This window comes from Chrysochloris asiatica, unplaced genomic scaffold (assembly GCF_000296735.1).
Source record: "Chrysochloris asiatica unplaced genomic scaffold, ChrAsi1.0 scaffold00047, whole genome shotgun sequence".
In the NCBI taxonomy this organism is placed as follows: domain Eukaryota; kingdom Metazoa; phylum Chordata; class Mammalia; order Afrosoricida; family Chrysochloridae; genus Chrysochloris; species Chrysochloris asiatica.
In genome coordinates this window covers 14,343,737-14,354,259 of record NW_006408565.1, presented here as the reverse complement: position 1 = coordinate 14,354,259, position 10,523 = coordinate 14,343,737, and the positions used below count along the sequence as shown (strand labels likewise).

Here is a 10,523-nt window from a genome sequence, read left to right as displayed (position 1 = left end):
ATTTCCTTTGGTTCCATTGTGACATCTCCCATGTGGTTTCTAATGCATGTTATTTGTGTCTTCTCTCTCTTTTCTTGTGTTAGGTTTGCCAATGGTCTATCGATTTTGTTAATTCTTTCAAAGAACCAGCTTCTTGTCCTGTTGATTGTTTCTATAGTTTTTCTGTTTTCTATTTCATTTATTTCTGTTCTAATCTTTATTATTCCTTTTCTTTTGGTGGCTGTGGGTTCCCTCTGTTGGTCTGTTTCTAATTGTTGTAGATGCTGTGTTAGTGAGTTAATTTTGGTTCTTTCTTCTTTTTGGATGTGTGCATTTATTGCAGTAAATTGTCCTCTCAGCACCACTTTCAAGGCTGGGATTCTTAATTTCCACCAAGTGATTGGGTGGGACCATGCAAATAAGGTGTGCAAGACTCTAAGGCTGGGATTCATTAGTTTTACCCTCCAACTAGGTTTAAAAGGAGCCATCTCAGAGGCAGGCAAGGATGATCCCAGGACCATCAAGAAGGAAGAACATGAATGGAGCAGAGGCACAGAGAGACAGAGCAGCTCCCAGGAATGTAAAACTGAGTGCCTATGGGCAGGAAACTGGCCTGCAAAATGTGCCCTTTGGGCAGTCACATATTGGCTATAAGAGCTTTGTAACATTTGCCCCAGCAGGGCAGAGGCCAAGGGGTTACATGACTGAGAAGCCAAAGACAAGAGTAAGGCATGTCTGCAGTACCTGATTGGAAACCTACTGCATCCTGAGTTGGTTTGGGTCTTGAATTGTAACCTTTCACTTCCCTAACAAACACCATAATTGTGGGCTCTGTGTGGCCTTTGCAATGGATTGTCAAATCCAGATATGAAGCAGAGTGCTGTGGGAGGGATGGCTGGTGTCAGAATCAGGCAAAGAAGGTTGTAGGGTGGAAGTTATATCTGACTGCCACTTCATAGGAATCAGCCAAGGGCTGATTTTGAATTTGATTCTATTTCCCCCTTGAAGCCAGAGGAAGTCAAACATGGTTCCCATATGATTTTTCAACACCTCACAGAAACTAACTCTTTAGTTGCAGGGACCACCCTAGAAGGCAGTCCCTTTGAAAATAATCCCGCATGTGAAGGTCTATAAATAGTCTACTTTTTTTTATTTCCTCTTTTCTTGTGAGCATTGAGAGCACATGTGTATGTTTACTGACCTAGTGATGGCTTGGACCCAGAAGGGTGGCCCTGTCCTACCCTAGAGCAGGACACAGTCACCCTTCTGGGTATTCTGAGTACTTTCTAGAAATCTGACCCTGAAGACTAGGTAGCCGAGAATAGCAGAGTGGCTAAGAGGGAGGTTTTGGTATCAGACCAACCCAGGTTCATGTAGGTGACTTTGGGCAAATCTTTTAACCTACCTCTCTTTTTCCTATCTGCTAAACAGAGGTGGTAAAATGGTAATAGTGGCTGTGTGCCGTGGAGTCTGTTCTGACTCATAGCGACCCTGTACAGGGTTCGGAGGCTGTAAATGTTTACGGGAGCAGAACACCTCATCTTTCTTCTCCAGAACAGCTGGTAGTTTCAAGTTGCTGACCTTTTAGTTCGCAGCCCTATTTCTAACCACTATGCTACCAGAGCTCCTTAAAACGGCAATGGTTAAGATCAAATAAAACAAGGCATATCAATTAAAGTCAAGGGGATGGTCTATAGACTTACCCATGGTGAACTGAAAAGACTATTAAGTGGAATCAAGAATTCAGACTGTTCTTGGTCCATCACTTCACCTCCCCATGCCTTAGAAGTTGTGGGTACACCAGAATGTCCACTAGACCAAACAGTTGTTTCAATCATTTATTTAAACAGCGTCAATCTGAATGTTTTTTCTGCTGTGGCACAACACAGGTTCTTAGGTCTTGGAAGGAGTCCCGGTATGGCACTGTGGGTTAATGTGCTGGACTGCAAAGTCGTTTTAAACTACAAGGTTGGCTGTTCAAACTCACCAAATACTCCTCGGAAACCCTCTATAGGGTCACTATGGGTCGGAACCGACTCGACAGTATTTGACAGTAACAACAATCCTAAGTGCCTGGAGTCCTGGTGTGGCACTGTGGGATAAAGTATTGGACTGCAATGTCAGTTTGAACCACAAGGTTGGTGGTTCAAACTCACCCGTCGCTACTTGGAAACCCTATACAGGGTTGCTATGAGTCAGAACAGATTCAATGGCATATAACAACAACAACAATCCTAAGTACTTAATAGTTTGTTTATTCCTTACACAAACTGTACAAGTTAAAACCCAAACCAAATCCACTATGGTCAAGTCAAATTCTACATCATAGTGACTTTATTGTTGCTGTTAAGTGCCATTGAGTTGATTCTGACTTATAGAAACCCTGTATAGGAGTCCTGGTGTGGCACTGTGGGTTAATGCACTGGACTGCAAGGTCAGTTTAAAACTCAAGGCCAGCGGTTCAAACTCACCAGTCACTCCTTGGAAACCCTATATAGGGTCACTATGGGCTGGAATCCACTTGACAGCACTTAACAACAACTACAGTAACAGTAGGGTTTCCATGGAGTGACTGGTAGGTAGGTTTGAATGACTGACCTTGTGGCTAGCTGTTCAGTTTTTATCCTACAGTGCCACACCAGGACTCCATAGCGACTGATGTTATTGTTAAGTGCCATTGAGTTGGACCCTATAAAGCAGAATAAAATTGCCCCACAGGCTATAAATCTTTACGGAAACAGATTGCCAATCTTTCTCCCGTGGAGCGGCTGGTGGGTTCAAACTGCCTAATAGAGTAGATTTAGAATATGTTTAAAATGCTGAGTTGTGGTGTAATACAAAACAGAAAATGTTTAAAGTATCTATAGAACTTCAGAGACTGTCAAGTTTAGCTAAGACAACGTGAGGAGTTTGACTGGTTTTGTATCTCACATGATTCTCATTAGTGCCTTTCAGTGTTTCTGAGGCAGGGATTGTGTGCCTTCTTCATGCCAGGAGTATTCATTGTTGGGAAACAGGCATTGCCAGATTTGACACAAGTAGATGGCTGCCCTATATTCTGTTTTTTTTTGTTTTTGTTTTTGTTTTTTTGCTTGGTGAGCAGTGTATGTCTTAGATTTCCTGTTATCATCAATCCAGTTGGCAGTCTGGGCCCGTTTTGACCAATTTTCTCAAAGTTGTTGCCTATTTCTCTGTTCACACAGTCTCTGACTTGATGGACCAGGATTTCAGACCAGGGAGTGGACCAAGAAACAGACAGTTTGGACTAACAGACAAGCAAGAAGCCTGGTGGTAGAGCCTGACAGTCCATCTGCATGACGGACACTTAAGAACGAAATAATTCTGGGTATTCAGGAGCTATTTTCTCAGTTTGTGTGTTTGTGACCACTACGTTTGACTCATGGCTACTGCGTGTATTACAGAGTAGAACGTGACTTCTCCAAGGGGTCTTTTTGGCCATCATGTTTACAGAAGCAGGTTGCCAGGCTTTTCTTTTGATGCACCCCTTATCGTTGTTCTTGTGAAGTGCCATCGAGTCGGTTCTGGCTCATAGTGACCCTGTATAGGGTTCCTGAGGAGCAACTGGGGAGCTTGAACTGCCGACCTTGCAATTCAAACTGACTTGTAGTTCAGCGCATTCATCTGCAGCACCACACAGGGCAGGTTCAAACTGTCAACCTTTAGATCAATAAGTGCAAACTATGCTACCCAGGAACCCACTCTTCTTACAGAATGAGTAGGTAATGTTTATTTAACATGTTACAGTGACCTTGGTTCCCATTGATACATAATTTAAAACAGGTTAGATTCTTCTTATAAAAACTTCAGGGGTGGCTGGGGCTATAAAGGCATAAAGTGACTGGCTTACAACTTTTCAAGAGGGACTTAAGTTTCAGAGTGTAGGGGGTGGAGGTGGGGAGGAGGCAAAATCCCCACTGAATAGTTTTCATCTTGTCTAGTAGGGTCTGGTGAAAGGAAATGGGAATAGGATTCTTTTGTTTCAATAGTGAGTAATTGTCATCATGACTAATTGTGATTGTCACAACTATAAAGATAGAAGTATTGTAACACAAAGAGGGTAGTAGTAAGATTCTACATTCCAGGAACAGAAGACCCTAAGATAATCAAGAGAGAAGAGCATGAGTGGAACATGGGACCCTAAACAGAGCAGCAGCACTACCAGAGATGGAGGCAGAGGTGATGACATGGAGAGAGAGAGCAGCTGAGGACTCTAGACTCGTGGAAGGAGAAAGGCTGTGTGCTGGTGGTCAGGAGGCAGGCTTGCAGAATGTGTCCTTTGGTTGTGTAAATGATTATATATTCCTGAGCGTTTTTGTGTGCATCAAACCAAAAAAGAAAGAGGGAATAGAAGCAAATACCATTAAATGAGAAAATAAAAACTTAAAACCATTACTAGTCAACCATTCAAAATCAAAAGGGCAACATATACCTAAGGACAAGGGGTGGGAAGGTGGATGCAATGGAAATATGAACCACAGAGAGGAAGCGGGATAATCGTTGTTGCATGGAGGGGATTGCAATCATTGAGATGAAACAAAATGTGTGATTTGTTGAATGTAAAACTGATGATCTTGTCTGTAAACCTTCACTCAATTCACAATAAAAAGTTAAGAAAAAGAAAAAACAAACCAACAAGAGTTATTCACATAGATTCACAGCAGCATTATTCACAATAGCCATAACAGTCAAAAGGTGGAAACAATCCAAATGTCTACTGAAAAATAAACAAAAGGTGGTATATCCAAGCAATGAAATACTATTTGGCCATAAAAAGATAGGACACACACACCCAAACTACAGCATAGATGAACCTTGAAAACATGCTAAGTTAAAGAAGCCAGTCATAAAAGAGTACATATTATGTGATGCTAACTATATAAATCGTGGCAACAACTGTGAGGTTGGCCCAGGACAGGGCACTGTTTCATTCTGTTGTGCATAGGGTCGTTATGTGTCGGTACCGACTTGATGACACCTAACAACAACAACATCTATATAAAGGAGTCTTGGTGTGGCCCTGTGGGTTAATGTGTTAGACTGCACCATAAGGTTGGTGGTTCAAGCTCACCGGTTGTTCCTCGGAAACCCTAAACAGGTTGCTATGGGTTGGAACTGACTCGACGACACTTAACAACAACAGCTATATGAAATGTCCAGAGTTGGTGAATTATATAGAGACAGAAAGTAGATTAGAAACTTCTTAGGGCTAGGGAGAACAGAAGGCTTGGGGATAATAGATGAAGGGTAAAGTGCGTTTTTTAATGGATTTTTTTTAAGGGTTTCTTTTTTTGACACCCAAATCTTTTATTGGGGAGGAGGGAACTAGGAGGTGCTGCCAGTCCTCATTGCACAGCTTGTTCGTTGGCACTGCTCCCTGAGTCCTGGGCTGGAGAAGGACTTGATGCGAAGGGCCTCGAATGTGTCACTGAGGCTGGTGCCTGGGGCCTTGCAGCCTGACTGGTGAAGCCACACGCCCCCGGTGTCTTGTTGTTCTCCAGGAGCTGGTCCTCCTTGTACAGCCGCTGAGGCACTTGAGGATGCCCTCGAACACGGTGTGCTCAACTCCTTGGCATCGGTGAAGATGGTGGTCTTGATCATAAGGAACACGTCCTAGGGGCAGCGGGATGGCGTGAGCTCGGATCCTGGGCTCCCCCTAAGGCCCCCAGCCAGGCCCACCCCTCCCCAGCGCCCCTCAGGGCTTCTTTTTGAGATGATGAAAATATCCTAAAATCGATTGTAATGATGGTTGTACAACTCTATCAATATGCTACAAAATGATTCAATTGTACACTTTAAATGAGTGAATTGCATGGTATGTAATTACATCTTAATAAAGCTGTTACAAAAATGTTTAAAAAACAAAAAACAGCTCTGTTCCTCCCCGTTTGACAGGCAGCCGCAGTTTCTCTTGCAGTACCAGCAGCATCCCTGAGACAAGATGGTGAAGGTCTGGCCGTATTGGGCGCCTGGTCACCAGGGCTGCTGTTTACTCTGGCAAAGTAGAAGTTGTTGACATTCATTGACCTCAGCTACATGGATTATATGTTCCAGTATGATTCCACCCATGGCAAGTTCAATGGCACTGTCAAGGCTGAGAACGGGAAACTTATCATCAATGGGAAGCCCATCTCTATCTTCCAGGAGTGAGATCTGCCAACATCAAGTGGGGTGATGCTGGTGCTGAATATGTTGTAGAGCCACCAGTGTCTTCACAACCTTAGAGAAGGCTGGGTCACACTTGAAGGGTGGTGCCAAAAGGGTATCCATCTCTGCCCCTTCTGCTGATGTCCCCATGTTTGTGATGGGCATGAACCACTGGAAGTATGACAACTCCCTCAAGATTGTCAGCAATGCCTCCTGCACCACCAACTGTTTGGCCCTCCTGGCCAAGGTCATCCATGAAAACTTAGGCATCACGGAGGGATTCATGACCACAGTCTATGCCATCACTGCCACCCAGAAAACTGTGGATGGCCCCTTTGAGAAACTGTGGCGTGATGGCTGTGGGGCTGCCCAGAACATCAGCCCTATATCTACCAGTGCTGCCAAGGCTGTGGGCAAGGTCATCCCTGAATTGAATGGGAAACTCACTGGCATGGCTTTCCGTGTGTCCCCACTCCTAATATGTCTGTTGTGGACCTGACCTGCCGCCTGGAGAAAGCTGCCAAATATGATGACATCAAGAAGGTGGTGAAGCAGGCATCAGATGGATCTCTAAAAGGCATCCTGGGTTACACTGAAGACCAGGTTGTCTCCTGTGACTTTAACAGTGACACCCACTCTTCCACCTTTGATGCTGGGGGCTGGCATTGCCCTCAACGACCACTTTGTCGAGCTCATTTCCTGGTATGACAATGAATTCAGCTATAGCAACAGGTGGTGGATCTTATAGTCCACATGGCCTCCAAAGAATAAGAACCCCCTGGACCACCAGCCCCAGCAACAGCACTAGAGGCAGAGAGAGGCCCTCAGCTGCTGGGAGTCCTTACCCCAACTCTACCCCCTACACACTGAGAAGCTCCCATCCTCAGTTTCCATCCAGACCCCCTGGAGAAGGGGAGGGGCTTAGAGAGCCCAGTCTTGTCATGTACCATCAATAAAGTACACTATCCAGCCAACAAACAAACAAACACCAAAAAACAAAACAAAAGAAAACTTCAGTGGGTGTAGGAATGCCTACTTTTCATCTCCATTCTGCAGGGTCCAAGTACACTGTCTATTCTATACACCTCTTTAGCAATGGGCTTTATGATTGTTTGCAGGTTGACTTTTTCTGTCTATAATTGGCACTGACTCTCAGGAGAAGCACTGAGGAAATGAATCTCCCCAGATACCAGCTTCCCTCTGTGATGAACTGGAACTGGAACACCTTTTGAGTCCCTTTAGGGTCTGGATAAAGCCTCATTCATTGTGTTCCTAGGGTTTGGCAGAGTGCCTGGCACAACAGAGCTATCAGACGAATTCTTATTATATAATTATTTTGCATTACATACCAGTGTAATTATTATGTGCTTGAACTCCCAGTGTTCATGGCTGATGTGTATCCTAATGTTGTTTGCATCAACATTTTCCTATTTGAACTGAGAATCACTAATTGGATTGCGTAGGTGCAATGGACTTTAAAGACCAGCGTGGGATGAGTAGAAGCTGTTCCGAAGCGGGGATTATTTTAAGGTCTGCTCTCCAGGTCTGAGTTGTTGTAGGCATTTTGTAGATAAAAATAAATGATGAGGCTGGGGCTATATTTAGCTGGTGGTGAGAGTTTGTGAGGTGGTAAGGGCTTTAATAGCGCTCTCTGGAGGGCAGCATAACTCTGCCCTTCTGGCTGAGAACCTAGTTCAGCCAGACAGCTGAGTGGAGGCTTCTTACTGCCCAGGCAGCCCCAGCAGCATCTTTCAGTGTTTTTCTGGGCAAAGCAACTTTCAGGCACTCAGGAGAACAGAGATGACTCAGACACAATGCCGCAGGGAGCACAGAAACTGGGATCTGGAGTCTTCATGTGTACCTTTCAGCCTTAAATTGAGTCTCAGATTCTTCATTTGTGCAGAGGAGATCAAACACATAAGGGTGTTGTGAAGAGCAAATGAAATGATGTAGGCAAAATAATTTAGTACAGAGAGTGGGGCAGAAGAAATACCCAATACATAATATGTGGATATTTATTCAGATGAGAAACTGAGGGAGACTGGAGAAGTGAAAAGTTAATTCGAAGATGACCTTAAATAATTTTCTAAACACTTACAGTTTAGATTTTATTCTTGATCCATTAAAGTATTATTATTATTTTTAAATAACTCAATCAGATAGGTGGAAGATAGAGGGGAAGGAAGGGGCGATGGGACCATAGAGGACATGGATTAGAAAGACATATTTTGATCCCATAAGGAAATTAGAAAACAAGAAAGTAGACGGACTGAAACCAGAACATCTACTTTGTAAGGGAGTATATTAAAACAAGACATCATAAGGGAATTTTCTGAGGTCACAGTTTCAAACCTATTAAACATAGCATAATCTGGTTGGAAGTCTAAATCAGCTCCTTGAAATTTTGGAAAATAGATTACATTCAGTAATCTAGCCGTTGGCTTACCCTGTACATATTACTTGAATATTATCAGCACCAGAAGGTCTCCCTGCCCCCAAAATATAATTCCTATTTCTTTTACTAAATTAATTTGGTCAGCAGATTCCTCTTTGAAGATACAGTCGGTTTTCTTAAGATCTAAGGCTAGAACAGAGGTTTGGGTTGGATTTTGGGGTAAGGGGTAATGGTAGTGAAAAATCGGACAAAAAAGGGAATTATGTGGGATTTATAAAGTCAATACATATAAATAAATCCTAGAATAAGTGTAAAACATGTAGACTGGACATTGATTTTGGACATTTACACCGTAATTACTCATGTCAGTAAAAATTAATGTTCTTTCTTAAAACACTCCCTCTGAGTTGCTTTTGCATTTTACTCTACAAAAGTAGCTCTTTGTCCTCGTCCCTTTCACCTTGCTCTCAATCATATTCAACAGCACCAGGTCCGTTTTTCTGCTTATAACTGTTACTAAAGGTGTCTCATCCTTTCCTATGTGCGCGAAGCACTGCGTGTGCAGAGAAAATGAAAAGCTAGTTTGGGGGCTCCAGGGTCGATCAATGGAGAGAGAGGGTTAGAGAGAATGGGTGGAGGCACATATATTGTTGTTGGTGTTGAGTGCGCCCCCCTCCCCTAGACCATTCCGACTCAGTGACCCCAAGGAGTGTTTCCGAGGAGCGGCTGATGGGCTTGAATCGCCGATCGCGGTTAGCATTCCAGTGCTGATCCTACAGCGCCTCTCCAGGGCTCCAGAGACGCGCTGTAGCATCAGCGCTGGACTGCCAACGGCAAGGTCGGCGATTCAAGCCTACCAGACGCTCCTTGGAAACCCTACATAGGGTGATTGTTGTTGTTGTTGTTAAGTGCCATCAAGTCGGGTCCGACCCATAGAGACCCTGTACAGGGTTTCCGAGGGTGTAAATCTTTACGGGAGTAGAAAGCCTCATCTTTCTCCCGCGGAGTGACTGGTAGTTTCGAACCGCTGACCTTAAGGTTCGCAGCCCGATTCGTAACCACTACGCTACCAGAGCGGGCCCTAATTGAAGGTAAGGGCTGCGAGGACACAAAGGAGGAAGTGACTAAGTGGGTCTGCAATACGCCTTCACTTCTAAATAATCAGGCTGCGGACAGAATGGGGTGGGACGGACAGGAATGGACTTTAGGGGGAACTGAACGCTTTGGGAACAAGTTTCGTTAAGTGAGGAAGAGAATGAAAGTAGTGCTAGAAGCAAAGTCCGGACCGGTGGGCAGAAGCCAAGCCGTGGAAAGCAACTTTCCTGAGTGTCTTCCGTAGAAAAATGACAGGTTACACGACTTGGGGAAGTTAACTAGAGAACCGAATGTTTGCCTTTCAGTAATTCCTCATAAAGGGTTAAAATCCTAATTCTAAGGGCAAGGAGCGGGCGAGCAGGTAAACCCTGGCTGCAGTTCTCCGCCAGAAGCCAGGCATCCCGGGGAGGGGGCGGAGCCAACCGCGTCCGGGTGTAGGGAGCAAGCTATCGGACGCCGACCGGAAGAGTCAGTGTCAGCGGAAGGAGCCTGACGCGGAGCGAGGGGACGCTCGGTCACACAGCGGGGCTTTGTCAGGGCTGCACGGGGTCGAACGAGAGCCGGGTCCTGGCTGCCGTGCCGACCGCGGGAAGGGAAGGGGTAGCTGTCTGTCCGGAGCAGTTATTCCCGACATGCTCCTCTCGGGGAGGATTTCAAATCCTTGGCAACACCACCCTCCTCTCTTTCGTCGCCATCCTGCCCCAGCAACAGGCGACGGCCCGCTTCTCATTGGCCCAGCCCCACGCCGTCGTAATTTGATTGGCTGCGGCGGCTCCTGGCCCCGCTTCTAGGCTCGTCCCCTCCTCCATTTTGTCGGTAGGAGCCGAAGGGAGAGGTCAGATAGGAGAAGCTGCGGTTGTCCATTGCTACATCGTCGGTGCTCGTGGGC

At 45.2% G+C, this 10,523-nt stretch overlaps 1 pseudogene; it reads left to right on the top strand.

Moving 5' to 3' along the window:
• The first annotated feature begins 5,957 nt into the window (after nucleotides 1-5,957).
• LOC102824204 lies at nucleotides 5,958-6,915 on the top strand (annotated as a pseudogene).
• The last annotated feature ends 3,608 nt before the right edge of the window (nucleotides 6,916-10,523 follow it).